At 48.4% G+C, this 17710-nt stretch overlaps 1 pseudogene; it reads right to left on the minus strand.

Moving 5' to 3' along the window:
• LOC132085740 (zinc finger protein 418-like) overlaps positions 1 to 16505 on the minus strand; it is a 130413-nt pseudogene extending 113908 nt beyond the window's left edge.
• Between the last annotated feature and the right edge of the window lie 1205 nt (positions 16506 to 17710).

Raw genomic sequence — 17710 nt, forward strand, 5'->3', positions numbered from 1 at the left:
CAATAGCCTGTTATCAGCAGATGTCTCCTCTCGGGGGAGGAGTGGGAGTGAGCGCTCAGAAAGAGAGATAAAGCAAACTGCCCACTTGACAAAAGGCAGCTGCCATACAGATGGTAATAGAATGCATCTTGCCTTGCAATCTGGAACATTATCCACCTCTTATTCTATTTCCATCTGCATCACAATGAAACCTTACACACAGTTCTCACTTAAGACTAAGTTTCCCTGTGGTACACAATGGCTTTCTCCATCTTTCTGCATTACCCACCAAGTGTAAACAGGTCCTTGAGCAAAAACAATTCCATGCATGGTTTTGTCTTTGCCTGAAGTGGGAGTAATCCAAACAGTTTTTCCTAAAATACCTTTCACGTGTACAACAGGGACTTTATCTCCACCCACTGTGTGCAGGGGTTCAGACTGGGCAGGACCAGCTCTATTTATGGACCCTCTGGTGTTGACCAACCAGGTGGCTTTTGTTAGGTTCATTTCCCAATTTCTAAAAGTTCACCCCTGCCGAGTGCCTTCAGGGTTGTTTTAAGTAGTCCATTGCATCATTCAAATTCCCCGGCAGCTGGTGCCTGATAAGGAATATGATATATCCATTCAATACCATGTTCCCTGGCCCAGGTGTTGATAAGGGCATTCTTGAAATGGGTCTCATTGTCTGACTCAGTTCTCTCAGGGGTGCCATGTCTCCACAGGATTTGCTTTTCCAGGCCCAGGATGGTGTTCTGGGCAGTGGCGTGAGGCACAGGGTAGGTCTCCACCCATCCAGTGGTGGCTTCCACCATGGTCAGCACGTAGCGCTTGCCTTGGCGTGTCTAGGGCAGTGTGATGTAGTCAATCTGCCAGGTTTCCCCATACTTGTACTTGGACTACTGCCCACCATACCACAGGGGCTTTACTCACTTGCCCTACTTGATGGCCGCACACATCTCACAGTCATGGATGACCTGAGAAATACTGTCCATGGTTAAATCCACCCCTCGGTCTTGTGCCCACTTTTAGGTGGCATCTCTGGCCTGATGGCTGAAGCATCATGGGCCCATCAACCTAGGAACAACTCCCCCTTATGTTGCCAATCTAAGTCTATCTTTGACACCTCCATTTTTGCTGCCTGATCTACCTGCTCGTTGTTTCGGTGTTCCTCATTAGCCAACTCTTGGGGACATGAGCATCCACATGGTGGACTTTCACAGGTAGCTTCTCTAACTGAGTGGCAATGTCTTTCCACTCATGAGCAGCCCAGATTGGTTTTCCCCCACGCTGCCAGTTGGCCTTTTTCCACCTTTCCAGCCAACCCCAAAGAGCATTGGCTACCACTCATGAAACAGTATAAAGACAGAGCTTTGGCCATTTCTGTGCCTCAGTAATGTCCAGGGCCAGCTGAACAGCTTTGAGATCTGCAAGTTGACTTGATCCACCTTCTCCTTCAGTAGCTTGTCCAACCTGTTGTGTGGGGCTCTGTCGCAGACATGTCTCCACAGAAATCCTTTCTTTCGGATTTCTGCGTCTTCTGGAGGCCAGAGGCTTTAGAAGACAAGGTAAACAATTATTATCAGCTGCTGGGGAATGCAACAGGGACACCTTGATTGGCTCATTTCCTATGTTTATAATTAAGGGCCAATCACCAGTGCAAGCTAGGGGACTGAGTCCTTGGCCACAACTTTGTTATAGATTCTTTCTATCTATTCTTAGCCTAGCCTAGCTGCTCTGCAAACCTCTCTCTATATTCTATTTAGTATAGTCATAATGTATTATATATAATATCTTAATAAATCAGCCTTCTGATCAAGATACAAGATTCACCGTCTCTCTCTCACCAGCTGCGACCCACTCAGGCGCGGTAATAGGGCTCCGTATGGCTGCTTTCCACTTCTGGTTCATCCCTACGATGTGACAGGAACCGTCAGTGAAAAGAGCGTAGCGTGTTTCTTCTGGGGGCAGTTGGTTATAGGGAGGAGCCTTCTACGCACGTGTCACTGGTTCTTGTTCCTCTTCATCATTCAGACCAAAGTTCTCACCTTCTGGCCAGTTTGTAATTATCTCCAAAATCCCAGGGTGATTCAGTTTACCTATACGGGCACGCTGTGTGATAAGAGCAATCCATTTACTCCATGCAGCGTCAATGGCGTGATGGGTGGAAGGAACCTTGCCTTTGAACATCCACCCCAACACTGGTAGTCGGGGTGCAAGGAGGAGTTGTGCTTCCGTGCCAATCACCTCTGAGGCAGCCTGGACTCCTTCATAGGCAGCCAAGATTTCCTTCTCTGTGGGAGTGTAGTTGGCTTTGGACCCTTTGTATCTTCAACTCCAAAATCCCAGTGGTCAGCCTCGAGTCTCCCCAGGCACCTTCTGCCAAAGGCTCCAGGACAAGCCATGGTTCCCTGCTGCAGAGTAGAGCATATTCTTTACCTCTGGTCCTGTCCTGACCGGGCCAAGGGCTACTGCATGAGTGATCTCCTGCTTGATCTGGGCAAAGGCTTGTTGTTGTTCAGGGCCCCAGTGGAACTCATTCTTCTTGCAGGTAACCAGGTAGAGAGGGCTCATGATCTGACTGTATTCGGGAATGTGCATCCTCCAAAAACCTATGGCACCCAGGAAAGCTTACGTTTCCTTATTGCTAGTTGGTGGGGATGTAGCTGTGATCTTGTTGTTGCCCGATTGATAAATGACACAAAACTCGGATAAGTTTTGTGGGTGCTTTATTAAGGGCCCGGGGAACTGGGGGACTCACGTCCCAAAGTCCGAGCCCCCGAATTCGCGTATGGGTGCTTCCCTCTTATACATGCAATTCACAACAAAGTCTCCAAGGAACAGTTTCCCCGTTCCCCTTGCCTGGTCACAGACCCCTTGTGATACATTCCTTGGTTCACAAATAAGATCATTAATCCTCTGCTTATCTTATTCTAAGAGCATTGTATGCTGCCTCCAGACAGTTTAGCATTCTTACCTTCTTGCACTAGTTTAATTATTTATTAAATCTCTAAGACTACCTGCTAGGTAACACACAAAACCCAACACACACTTTCAACGGCTACAAAACTACTTTTTAACAAACCAGTTCACACACAACTCACTATAATTAAATATTTTGCTAAATTTCATTTCTTTTCCAACATTTCCCCCCTTTTGAGCATCCTTCAGTCCTGCTGCAAGGATGCTCAATCAACAGTATTGACAGTAACATCTTCATAACGAGGTGGGGAGTGTTCTTCATTCTGCCGCCCACGGGTCATCGCCTTCAGCAACCGGAGAGATCGCCTCCTTTCCTTTTCGATCACACCTAAGAGGCATCTATGTACAATCCATATAGTCACTAAAAATACTAAAAACATTAGTACATACTGTATAGCAGACGTAATCCAGCCAGACAGGTGAAGCCCCAAAGAATCAAATACTGCTCCTATCCAATTATGCTGTGCTTCCCTTTCAATTTCCTTGGTTTAATTCGAATCCTGAGTAGGGCCAAAGGCAAAGCTTGAGGCCAGTGCAGTTTAGCTTCCTGGCAAATCTTTTTGATTTGTCCTTTCAGGGTTTGATTCATCCTTTCCACCTGCCCACTAGACTGAGGTCTCCAGGGGGTATGCAAATTCCAGGTTATATCTAACATTCGTGCTAATTCCTTCACTACCCTGGCTATAAAATGCGGACCCCTATCTGATGACAATCCTAAAGGTACTCCAAATCTTGGTATTATTTCTTTTAACAAGGTTTTGACCACCTCCTTAGCCTGATTAGTTCTACATGGAAAAGCTTCCGGCCACCCTGAGAATGTACATACATACACTAACAAGTATCTGTATCCCTGTGCCCTAGGCAATTCAGAAAAATCAACTTGCCAGTAATCTCCTGGTTGTGGCCCGACTTGCAACTTTCCCATTTGTATTTGTCTCCTAACTACTGGATTATTTTTCAAACATACTGGGCACATTGCATTAACTCTTTTTGCCATTGTTAACATCTGATTAGAGATTATCTCATTCTTCAAAAATTTTACCAATACTTCTGCCCCCCAATGACATTTATTATGTTCTGATTCCAAAATAAATTTCATTATGCGGGTAGGTACCACTATTTGTCCCATTGGTGTAACGTACCACCCAAGTTGATTCTTCTGTGCCCCTAGCAAGTTTATTAGTTTTCCATCTTCTATTGAATATTTGGGCTCCTGATTCAGGTATGGGGTAGCCAGATTTGTTCTTACCGGTACCAATGCCATTTGAGTCCATACTTCCCGTGCCACTTGCCGAGCTGTAACATCAGCAAATCGATTTCCTCTGTAAACATCTCCTTCCGCAGTCTGATGTCCTCTAACATGCATTACTGCAACTGCTTTGGGACTGTGTACCGCATCCAGTAGCTGTAGCACTTCTTCCCAGTGCTTGATGTTGGTTCCCTGTGAATTCAAAAGCCCCCTTTCCTTCCATAACGCCCCATGTACATGAACCACACCAAAGGCATATTTAGAATCTGTCCAGATATTAACCCTTTTGTCCTTGCTCAAATACAGGGCTCTGGTGAGTCCAATCACCTCTGCCTTCTGGGCCGAAGTTCCAGGTAACAAAGCCTTTGCCTCTATTACCTGATCCAATGTTACCACTGCATACCCAGCATAGCGAATCCCATTCTCGACAAAACTGGATCCATCAGTGTATAGTTCCCATTCAGGTTCTTCCAATGGTTCATCCTTTAGGTCGGGTCTGCTGGCATATACTTGTTCAATTACCTCTACACAATCATGCACCAGTCCCCCAGCCTCCTGGTCACTGCGTAAAAACTCTGCTGGATTAACATGATTAGTAGTCCTTATTTCAATATCATCCTGTTCTCTCAGGATGGCCTGGTATTGCAACATTCGACTGGATGATAGCCAGTGACCCCCCTTTTGCTCCAAAACGGCCATGACCATATGGGGAACAAACACTTTCATTTTTGCCCCCAAAGTCAATTTCCGGGCCTCTTGAATAAGAATTATTGTTGCCGCCACGGCTTGTAAACACGAGGGCCACCCGGAACTTACCGAATCCAGTTGTTTAGAGAAGTATCCCACTGGCCTCTTCCAGGATCCCACCTTCTGGGTGAGGACCCCCAATGCCAGTTTTTGCCTCTCATTCATGTACAACTGGAATTCCTTGGTCACGTCAGGGAGTCCTAGGGCTGGGGCCTCCTTTAGTGCCTGCTTCAATTCCTGGAAGGCCTTCTTTTGCTGTGTCGTCCACTCCAACCGATGCTGCTTCAAGGCCTCATATAGTGGCTTGGCTAGGAGACCGAAATTCATGATCCACAGTCGACACCATCCCACCATTCCTAGAAAAGATCTCAATTCCTGATGGTTACGAGGCAAAGGAATAGCACATATTGCCTCTATTCGGTTTACTCCCAAACGTCTCTGCCCTTGTGTGATCTCACAACCGAGGTAAATAACGCTATTTTTGACCAATTGAGCTTTTTCCTTAGAAACCCGATACCCTGCTTGGCCAAGCATGTTGAGTAATTTAATTGTTAATTCCACGCACATTTCCCTTTCCTTAGTAGCCAGAAAAATGTCGTCCACGTACTGCAGGACTACATACAAGGATGGGGATATTGTTACCTGGGTTATCTTCCATTCCTCCAGCTCCTTGGCCAGTTGGTTTCCAAAAATAGTAGGGGAGCATTTAAATCCCTGTGGGAGTCTCGTCCACATAAGCTGCTTCTTTCTCCCAAAATCAGGACTCTCCCACTCGAAGGCAAAATATTTCCTACTCTCTATTGCCAGTGGGATGCAGAAGAAGGCATCTTTAAGGTCAATCACTGAGAACCATTTAAACTCCTCTGATACAGATGTTAACAAAGTATAAGGATTAGCAACAACTGGATGTATGTCTTTCACTATTTCATTAATAGCCCTTAAGTCCTGTACCAAACGGTACTTACCATTAGGTTTCTTTACTGGAAAAATTGGAGTATTATACTCCGATTCACATTCCTGTAATACTCCTTGAGCCAAAAATTGTTTAATTAACGGGGCTACTCCCCTCCTTGCCTCAAGCTTCAAGGGGTATTACTTTATCCTCACTGGTCGGGCCCCTTCCTTTAGTTCCACCTTTACTGGCTGCGCAGCTTTAGATTTTCCGGGGACCCCTGACTCCCATACCCAGGGTACTACAGCCTGCTCAATTTCTTCTGGAATAGGAGAGGCATCCACTTCCTTGATCACAAAAATGCCTGCTATTTGTTCCTCAGGTATTTCCAATTTCACCCTTCCCCCTTCAAATATTATTTTCACATTAAGTCGGGACAACAGGTCTCTGCCAAGAAGGGGTGTGGGGCAGTTTGGCATATACAAAAATTGGTGATCTAATTCCTTCCCCCCAAACCTAAGATTTAAAGGTTGTAAAAATGGTTGTTCCTCTAGCTTCCCTGTTGCCCCCACCACCTGTACCGTTGTGTCACTCAAAGGTCCCAATCGTCTATTGAGTACAGAATAAGTAGCTCCAGTGTCTACCATAAATTCTTGATCCTTTCCATCTATTTCTAAAACTACCCTTAAATCCTTTTCTAGTCAGCTTTGATTCTGATAGTTTCCCAAAACTAGTGCTTGAGCGACTTCTCCTGGTCCTCCCGTAAATCCTCCCACAGGGGCATTCCCCATTGGACCTGTCCTTAATCCCATGTTTCCCATGCCCATACCTCCTCTAACCGGGCATTCATTTTTCCAGTGTCCCAATTGTCGGCAAAAGGCACACTGGTTTGGATCCAACCTCCCCATGTTAGGTGCAAACCCAAATCCTCCCCGACCTCTTGGCAACCCCCTCTGTCCGTGATTAGCTCCTCCCCGACCTCGACCCCTAATGGGTCTTCCTCCTGCCCCTGCCTGCTGCATTACAGCCAGAATACTAGCTTGTTGTCTTTTTGCAGTTTCTTTTTCCCTGTTGTTGTATACCTTCCACGCTACCTCCAGCATTTTATCCAAACTTCTAGTATCCTCTCCTTCCAGCTTTTGTAACTTTTTCCTAATATCCTCTTGTGATTGCCCCATAAACAACAATGCCAATTGAAGTTTTCCTGATTGATCCTCTACATCTAAATTAGTAAACTTCCGAGCCATGTCTTTTAATCGTTCTAAAAAGGCAGACGGAGACTCATTCTTGTCCTGCTTGACTGAATACAACTTAGACCAGTTCATAGTCTTAGGTATTCCTGTCCTAATTCCTTCCACCAACAATTCCTGATATCGTTTTACAGCCCTTATTCCTCCCGTAGAGTTTGGGTCCCACTTAGGTTCCTCACTTGGTACCAATTCATCAACTGTCTCATTTAGTTGTCTCAACCGAATTTCCTCACGAGCCTTTTCTCTAGTGGCTCTAATAACCATTTCCTTTTCCGTGGAATCCATTATAGTATCTAATAATACCTGTAAATCATTCCAGTCTGGATTCTGAGTCTTTATTACCATTTTAACCACCCTTGCCACCCTTTCAGGATCCTCCCGATAACTCCCCGCTGATTGCTTCCATATTACCAAATCTCCGGGGGAGAAAGGCACCTTTATAAGTATCCTTTCTCCCTGTGGTCCCACAGCTTCCCTCAATGGCGCAATTAACTGTGGCCCCTTCTGCCCCTTCCTTCCCTTGCGAGTCCGCCCTGCTAACGGAGTTCTTTTAACACTCTCATTCTTTTCACCATCACCACCATCACTATCACTCTCACTAGATCCCGTTTTTATAGCTATATCCGCAGGGGGAGCAGGGGGCACATTAGGAGCAACCGGAACCCTTGGAAGTGCTCTACAATAAGACAAATCTTCCTCGACTGAAGGATACAAATTACGCTCCTTTCTTTCTTTACATCCCACACACTCCCTTTCATCATTCACTTCTAAAACCAAGATACCACATTCCTTTTGCCATTCCTCTTTCCGATATAAAACGAAAAACAAATCCAAATATGGTATTTCATCCCATTTCTCATTCCTCCTTAAAAATTGCATCAAAGATTCCATTATCCCCAATTCCAGTGTACCATTCACCGGCCATCCCGCTTCCCCAATCTCATATTCAGGCCACCAATGGTTACAATAATCTATCATTTTACTTTTATCCAATTCTTGATAATACCCTTCACTTTTCCACCGTTTCAATATACAACCTAATGGTGTATTTCCAGGTATTTTACCATTGGCTTGCACTAAGGTTTTAAAAGTTTTAAAAGACATCATATTACAACCTTTAATTCTACTATTAATCCCAATAAACCAATATACCTTAAACCAATATACCTTCTCGCCGTCCTTCCCTAAAACAAACAGGAGGCGAGTTCCGCTCCTGCGTCCTTAGACGTCTTATGGCCGGAGCCTAGGCTTTTTTTACCAACCACCAAATCCAAATCCAATTATCACCTTTTTCCAATATAAAGCACCTTCGGGCTTACCTTGGCAGTTGTCCAACAGGCGCGGGGTGTCGGTCACGACCGATGACTCCCCAAGAAGTGCTCGGTGCCGGCTTGGAGTGGATCGGGACGCGAACCGCCCCAGCAGCCCTTGGAGTCCTGCCGCGGTCGCCAGAAAACTGTTGCCCGATTGATAAATGACACAAAACTCGGATAAATTTTGTGGGTGCTTTATTAAGGGCCCGGGGAACTGGGGGACTCACGTCCCAAAGTCCGAGCCCCCGAATTCGCGTATGGGTGCTTCCCTCTTATACATGCAATTCACAACAAAGTCTCCAAGGAACAGTTTCCCCGTTCCCCTTGCCTGGTCACAGACCCCTTGTGATACATTCCTTGGTTCACAAATAAGATCATTAATCCTCTGCTTATCTTATTCTAAGAGCATTGTATGCTGCCTCTAGACAGTTTAGCATTCTTACCTTCTTGCACTAGTTTAATTATTTATTAAATCTCTAAGACTACCTGCTAGGTAACACACAAAACCCAACACACACTTTCAACGGCTACAAAACTACTTTTTAACAAACCAGTTCACACACAACTCACTATAATTAAATATTTTGCTAAATTTCATTTCTTTTCCAACATTGTTGATGACCTCAGTGGGAATCTGACTCCGTCTCTCTTGGCACTTCACTCCCAGGAACTGGATTTCTTGAGCAGATCCCTTGACTTTTCTCTTCTTGATGTCAAAGCTGGCTTCTAGCAGAATCGTGATGATCCTCTCTCCTTTCTCAAATACTTCCATTGCTGTGTTCCCCCACACAATGATGTCATCCATGTACTGCAGGTGTTCTGGAGCCTCACCCTTTTCCAGTGCAGCCTGGATCAGTCCAATTGCAGATGGTGGGGCTGTGCTTCCACCCCTGGGGCAGTTGGTTCCAGGTGCACTGCACGCCCCTCCAGGTGAAAGCAAACTGAGGCCTGCATTCTGCTGCCAGAGGAATGGAGACAAACGCGTTAGCAATGTCAGCAGTGGAGTACCACTTTGCTGCCTTGGACTCCAGCTCGTACTGGAGTTCCAGCATGTCCAGCACAGCAGCCAGCAGCGCTCAGCGGTGGAGTCACTTCATTCAAGCCACGAGAGTCCACAGTCAATCTCCATTCTCTGTCAGACTTGTGCACAGGCCAAGTGGGGCTGTTGAAGGGTGAGTGAGTCTTGCTGACCACCCCTTGGCTCTCCAGCTCTTGGATCATCTTATGGATGGGCATCACAGCATCTCGAGTGGTTCTTGTACTGTCGTCGATGCACTATGGAAGTGGCAATTGGCACCTATTGCTCTTCTCCCATCAGGACTCCTACTGCAGATGGATTCTCAGACAGTCCAGGCAAGGTGTTCATTTGCTGGATGCCCTCTGTCACTACAGCTGCTATCCCAAATGCCCACTTGAGTCCTTTTGTGTCTTTGAAATACCCAGTTTGGAGGAAGTCTATGCCCAAAATACATGGGGCCTCTGGGCCAGTCACAATAGGATGTTTCTTCCACTCATTCCCAGTCAGGCTCACATCAGCTTCCACCACAGTGAAATCCTGGGATCCCCCTGTCACACCAGCAATAGAAACAGACTCTGTCTCCACATGTCTCGATGGGATTAATGTGCATTGCACACCAGTATCTACCAAAGCTTTATACTCTTGTGGTTCCGATGTGCCAGGCCAACGAATCCACACAGACCAGAAAACACAGTTTTCCCTAGCCTCTACCTGGCTAGAGGCGGGGCCCCTCTAAGCCTGCTTATCTTTCTTTCCCTGGGCATATGTCTTGGATGTTCCTTCTTGGATGTTCCTTGGATGTCATCATCATCATCATCATACCTGGCAGTTCGGCTGTGGGCAACTGGAGCTGCTTTCCTTCTGGTGGCTTCCTTCAGTTCATGCACCCCTTGTGCCAGAGCAGCAGTAGATTTTCCATCCCATCTCCTCATGTTTTCTCCACTATCACACAGGTAGAACCACAGCTCAGCTCATGGGGTGTACCTTCTCTTGCCATCTGGGTAACATCTGTGTTGGCTACCAGAACCTCTGATCTGTACTGCTGAGATTTGGAGAAGGTCTTCTTTAATCTCCTCTCTGAATTTCTTATGATTCTCCTCTATCTTGTCCTCTAATTTCTGCAGACATGTTTCTACTGCTGCGATTCTGGCATGTGTTGGGCCATGCACAGCATCTGCATATGCTCGGAGCTTCTTTGCCATATCCAGCACAGTCTCATCCCTCTCATCCCACTTCATGATGGCTGAGGCAGAAGCATATTCGTGTGGCACAAGTCGTACAAGTTTCCGCCACATCACAGACCTGCATGGTATCAAGTCTGGGTTCCTAGTTGTTACATCATCTAAGAAGATAATCTCTGCCACTGCCATTTCTCTCAGGTGTTGGATCACTTGCTTTATGGTCTTCCACTGGGTTTGTTGCATATAGAGATCATCTGCACATAGGTATCTTTGTGCTACATTTTCCAAGACCCGTGCCCAGAGGCTGTGTGGAGTAGTCCCCCTCACCATTCCTTGGTCAATGACAGGATCCTGTGACAGGGATCCCAAATGCCTGGCTTCAGTGCTGTCCAGAATTGTAGCCTCACCTGCAGCATCCCAGAGATGGACTAACCAACTAATTATGGATTCATCAGGTCATTGGGTGTAATCCTTCTGTAGGCCACAAAGGTCCTTCAGAGAAAAGGACTCAATATTGGCTTCTGATCTTGCACCTGCTGGTTTGACTCCTGATTTTATGTCAGGAGGCATTGAGGGTCCTTCTCCTGCTGCATCATCATCATCATCATCATCATCATCATCATCATCATCATCATCATCATCATCATCCTCCACTGGTCGATCGGTCTTGTCCGTGCCTCCACTGGTCGATCGGTCTTGTCCGTGCATTTCCCACTTCTAGTGCTGGTAGCAACAGCCATTGGTTGAGGCTTATTGTCTGGTTTAGCTGCTGGCTTAGGCTCACTATCTGGTTTAGCTGCTGGCTTTGAGCCTGGGCTGTTAGCTGTAGCCTGACTGGGATAGCTGCTGATTTATCTCCCTGCCCCCCTGCCTCTGTCTGCTGCCCGACAGTATCTAACAGAGTGGGATAAGCATAGGCCAGGACCCAGCTTATTGCAATGAGCCTTTTCTCTTTAGAATGATCATGGCACTTTGTTTTTAGGTATTTCCCCACCTCAGCTGGGTTCTGAATTTGTTCCCGTGGAAAATCCCAGTCTACAGGATGAGAAAATTCCTTCAGGGTTTAGCCTGTATTTTCCTATTCTCCACACCACTTAGGATTTTTCATGCCTGCATCTGCTTCTGGGTCAATGGTCTCACCAACTCCTCTGGATATCTCAGCCCTCATTCTAGAGAAGCTGCAGACCATATAGAGGAAGTTTGATTAAATACCAGATTAAATACCAGAAAGATGGTCTCTTTAACATTCAGGGGAAACTGAACATTCTCAAAAAGTGACATAACAGATTCAAAGGAGAAGAAGGAAAGGAAAGGCTGGAAAGCCTCATTCCCTGCTCCTCCTCTAACAAACTGGGTGCAATTACTAATAAATTCCCAAAACATACTACTGGAACTGGGATGCAGGGTAGGACAAAGAAACCGTAAACCATAAATATCATAAACTGACTCCAGTATCTTTGTAAATGCTCTATAAATCATTATCACCAAGGCCAGCACAACAGCTATTCCAATTCGTGCCGCACTACCATAAAAATTACGGGTTATGGACAACAATCCTAGTGACCAGAAAGGTATTGAAACCTCAAAAAGCTCTAGAGACCAGAACCACGTGAAGGCCTCCACCCCAAGAGACATTAGGAATTCAAGCAACATGGCTACTGACTGCTTTAACTCACTAGAGAGTGAGCACAACCAACATACAATCAATAGAGCTTTTCTCCACCTTCTTGAGCCACGCATTGGGCACCAATAGATATATTTGTCCTGGTTCAAATTTGGAAGAGAATCCCAAAGGGGCTCCAGTAGGAAAGCAGATTAAATCAGCCCCTTCCCCTAATCGGTCCTGGAGAAAATACCTCCTTGGAGAAAGGTGGAAAAACCTGTTCATTAAACAATAAAACCTAAACAATATTAAACAATAAAACCCCTTCCTGCTCCAAAAGAGATGACAAACTGAGAAAGTCCCCTCCCTGGGTTGCAGCTCAGCTCACTCAGTCTCTGATCAGTCCCTCTGGTGCTGGAAGTGTCGCAGGCCAGGCCTGGCTCAGTGGCCATACGTGTAGCTGCCGGTGCTCTTCTGGTGTTCAGTCCAGAGCAGGTTTGAACAGCTCCAAAGAAAAGGGAAAAAACCCCACAGTCCAGGGAACTTCTTTGTCTCCTTTGCCTCAGCTAGCTAACTAACTAAAAGCAAAAGAGAGCTCTGTCCTGCTGTCTGTACATCCACAGACAACAGAGTCCAGAGCAGGAATGTGGAGGAGTGAGTGCAGTGTCTGAAAAAACCTGCCACTTCTTCTCTCCCCCCCTTCACTCTCTGGAACAAGTCTTAAAGGTGTAAAACTTATTATTCAGCATAAACAGAATGAGACAATTGGGGATAAAAGCATCATTTAGTCAACCCAGGACACCCACCCATTATTTACTTTTTTCTTACTTTCCCAAGCTTGCTGACAAACTTGCTGAGTCCTGATGACTCTTCTTCCTGTATCTCTTTCAAGGATATACCAACCCCATTTCTGAATATGTCCATTATTCATTGTTTGTGCATGTGTCCATTGTCCATTAGTACAAGCAGGCTGGATTGTGCTTCGGCTGAATATGGCCATTGTCTAACAAAAACTCCTCAATCTGCAAAAACTCTCAATATGTAACCATACTGAAATGACTGGAACCACACAGGAACAACCAGGACCATGCTGAGGAGAACTGGGACCACACTGGGGGTAACTGGGAGTGAGTGACACCATGCTGGGAGGAACTGGGATCATATGGGGAGTGACTGGGACTATACCAGGGACAACTGAGTTCAATTGGGACCATACTGGCAGTGTCTGTAACCATACGGGAGTGATGGAAGCACACTGGAAACAGCTGGGCCCATGCTGGGACCAACTGGGATCACTCTGAGAGGGACTGGAATCATGGAGGGATTGACTGGGAGCAACTGGAATGATGCTGAAAGCAACTGGGAAGAAGTGGGAGTGACTGGGAACAAGCTGGAAGCAACTGGGATAAATTAGGAGAGACAGGGAGACACTGGGATCATACTGGAGGCTACTGGGGTCATGCTGGCATTGACAGGGAGCAACTGGGATAACACTGGGGGCACTGAAATCTTACTGGGAGTGTCTGAGAGCAACTGGGATTAGACTGCAAGTGACTGGGATCATACTGGGAGTGGCTACAATCATACTGGGATCAGAGTGGGTGTGATTGGACCCTGACTGGGGGTTACTGGGAGCTACCAGGCCCATGCTGGGGGACATAATTAGAGGAACTGGGAGCAACTGGGATAAAACAGGGGGCAAGGGAACCACCCTAAGGTAACTGGGAGTGCCTGGCAATGACTATGAGAATGTCCAGGGCAACTGGGATATACTGGGAGTGTCTGAGGCCATATGGGTGTTGACTGGGACCGGACTAGGAGCCACTGGGAATGTGCTGAGGGAACTGGGAACACGCTGGAGGCAAGTGGGAAGGACTAGGGACCTGGTGGGAGAGACTGGGATCATATTGGGAGTGCCTAGGGCTATGCTAGGGACACTGGGAGAACTGGGAACACACTGGATGAAATTGGGAAGAACTGGGACTGTGCTGGGATCAAATTGTATCATCATAGGGAATGACTGGGAGGGACTGGGCTCATACTGGGAGCAGCCACTGCTGGCCCTGGGACCCTCCAAAAACACCTCCTGGGGACCCCGGATGTCCCCCCGAGGGCCATCCGTGGCTCGGCTTTGGAGCCCTGCCAGCTCCAAACTTCCCCTGAATAAAACCCCAAACCCAGGCACCCCCCAGCAGGTTTGGGCCGAGCTCCCCCTTCTCCGGGCACCTGTGGGATGGGGGGGGGTGATGCTCCCGGGGCTGCGGCGACTCCAGGGTTCCCTCTCCCCTTCTCCAGCTGCTTCTGCTGCCGCTTAGCCTCTTCCTCCCTCCCTCCTCCTCCCTCCCTCCCTCCTCCTCCCTCCCTGTTCCCGAAGGTCGAACCATGAGGGCAAAGGGGGCAGGGAAAGGGTGGGAACCATGAGGGGAAAGGGGGCAGGGAAAGGGCAGAACCGTGAGGGGAAAGAGGGCAAGGAAAGGGCGGGAACCGTGAGGGGAAAGGGGCAGGCTCAGGCCAAGGGCAGCAACTGCGAGGGGGCACTCTGGGAGGCGGCACTCTGAAAACAGAACTGCAATGGACTGAACATGAACGGGAGAGAAAGCAATAAGTCTGAGAGTTTTATTTGCTATCAAATACATCCCACACACCCAGCCCCACACAACCCCCATCCAATCGCTCCTACGCTCCCATCCTATCCTATCGCTCCCAAATTGGGATCCCATTTCTCCCATCTCCTTCCAACCCCATCTCACCCCGGTACCTGTGGAATGGAGTGAGTTTGGCATAGGATTGAGATTTTGAGGTGGGAACAAGCAATTTGAGGTAGGATTGAGCCCTTTTGTGTTAAGATTGAGCTGTTTTCAGTATGATTTGAGTGGTTTTGAGGTGAAAGATCGATCCCTCTTCACTTTTGGACTGCAAAGAGATGGAAAAGACAAGAAAATTAAGGCCAAACCAAAAGAATAAGAAGCCAGGTGTGTTCCCAACATGGATCACAGGGAATGTGGGTCACCAGGGCTGTGCCCAAAGTGCCTCCTCCAGTGGGGGATGGAGCTGGAGCAGAGCACGAAGCTCTTCCTGCACTCGGGGGACTCGCAGGGCTTCCCTTACCTGTGGCTGTATTGGTGTCGGGTCAAATGAGAGCTCTGTGAGAAGCTCTTCCCACATGCCCCACACTTGTAGGGTCTCTCCCCTGTGTGGATGCGCCGGTGGGTGATGAGTTGGCAGTTGTACTTAAATCCCTTCCCACACTCAGGGCAGAAGAAGGGCCTCTCCTCTGTGTGACTCAGACTGTGCAGGAGGAGATGGGAGTTGAACTGAAATCTGTTCCCACACTCAGAACACTCATAAGGCCTCTCCCTAGTGTGAATCTTTTGGTGCCTGATCAGGGTGTCATGGTCCCTAAAGCTCTTCACACATTCCTCACACTCGTAGGGTCATTCCCCAGTGTGGATCCTCTGGTGCTTGATCAGGTCAGAGCTCCCCCTGAAGCTCTTCCCACACTCCCCACATTTGTAGGGCCGTTCTCCAGTGTGGATTCCCCAGTGCTTGATCAGGTCACAGCTCCACTTGAAGCTCTTCCCACACTCCCCACACTCATGGGGCCATTCTCCAGTGTGGGTTCTCTGGTGGCTGATCAGGCTGGAGCTCTGCCTGAAGCTCTGCCAAACTCCCCACATTCGTAGGGCCTCTCCCCAGTATGGGTCCTCTGGTGGCTGGTCAGGTGGGAGCTCTGGCTGAAGCTCATCCCACACTCCCCACACTCCCCACACTCGTAGGGCCGTTCCCCAGTGTGGGTCCTCTGGTGCTCGATGAGCTTGTAGTTCCACCTGAAGCTCTTCCCACACTCCACACATGTGTGGGGCTTCTCCCCATCCTGGAGCTGCTCATGGAGCACCAGCTCCGAGCTCTAGCTTGATCTCTGGCCACCTTCCCAGCCCAGGCTGGCTCTTTCCTCCTCAGATTCCTGCCATCTGCATTTGCAGCCCCTCCTCGTGCAGCATCTCCAGGGCTTTTCCTCCCCGTCGGCTTCCTGCGCCATGGAGCCACTCAAAACGGCCTCTTCCACCAGGTTCTGCTGCGGGCATTTGTCCTCCCTGCTCTCCATGCTCAGCTCCTGCTCTGGGGGAGGAAGGACAAGGACAGGATGGGATTTGCCTCCGTGCCACAGGCAAGGGCAAGGAGATCCCCCCAGGGTTGTGCTGCAGCCAGGGCCATACTGGGCTGGGCTATGGAGCAGCACAGAGGGGAAAGGGGCACTGACCTCCTCCTCATCTGCCTCAGTGCCCCAGGGCATCTTCCTCAAAGACTCCCAGGGGTTGGCAATGGGAAATCCTGGTTTGGGGAAAACAAGGGATGAGCATGTTGAGTTTGAAGGTCCCTCTGCCCAAGTCCATCTCTACAAGTCACCGGCCATCTGTGCTTCATGAAAACCTCCCAAACACCAAGATTCAGCCCTGGAAAAGCCTCCCAGGAGTTCCCTGTCCCTGGTCCCTCCCCTCGGGTGTTCAGAGGTTCCCCCCTGTCCCAGCTGCATGGGGTCACGCTTGGATTGGGGGTCCCCCTTCTCCTCGGTGCCCGCCCTGCCCAGGCTGCCGGCAGTCCCAGCAATCCCAAAAGCTTCCCCCTCTTCGCTCTCCCCATTTTGGGATGCCAGGGCTCTTTGGGCTCCAGGGCTCCCTTCTCCCCTCGTTCTCTGCTCTGGGCTGCAGCAGCTCCAAGGAGTCCCCCCTGCTCCCTCCAGGCTCTTGAGGCTCCTGCCAATGGCAGCGCTCCCCCCTCTCTGGGCTCCCCACTTTGGGCTCCTGGGGGACACAGGGCTCTGCTCCTCCAGGCTGCCTCTGCCGGCAGCCGCCATCAGCACCCCCCGATGTTCCCCCAAGGGGCCTTTTCCGCTCAGCCTTGGACTGCTTCATTCTCCAAACATCCCCCCAAAAACCCAACTGGGAGCAACTGGGAGTGACTGGGAACATGCTGGAGGGAACTGGGCTATACTGGGACATACTGGGAGGGACTGGAACAAATGAGGGTGAAAGAGAGCAACTGGAACTATGTGGAGCACAACTAGTTCTTACTGGCAGGGACTGGGAGCACAGTGGAGCTATCTTTGGATCATACTGGGAGGGACTGGACTAATACAAGAAAACCCTCAAAAACCCCAGAGAATCACCAAAAATCCCAGTGGAACTCACCAAAATTTTAAAAAACTCCCAAAAATTTCAATAAATACCCCCCAAAAACCCCCACAACCCCAACAAATCACCCCAAATCCAAAACCCCCCAAATCAACAAAACCCCCCAAAATCACATAAGCATCTCTAAACAAATAATTCTCCCAAAAACCCCCAATAATTCCCCCCCAAACTCCCAACAAAATCCCCAAAAGCCCAAAAAAGCCACCCTGAAATTCCCAAACAGCCTCGCAAAACCCCAAAATCCCCACAAATCCCCCCAGAACCCCCAGACTCTGTGGGGCTGTCCTGGATCAGGGGGCACTGGCCG

Source organism: Ammospiza nelsoni, chromosome 32 (assembly GCF_027579445.1).
Source record: "Ammospiza nelsoni isolate bAmmNel1 chromosome 32, bAmmNel1.pri, whole genome shotgun sequence".
Taxonomy (NCBI): Eukaryota; Metazoa; Chordata; class Aves; order Passeriformes; family Passerellidae; genus Ammospiza; species Ammospiza nelsoni.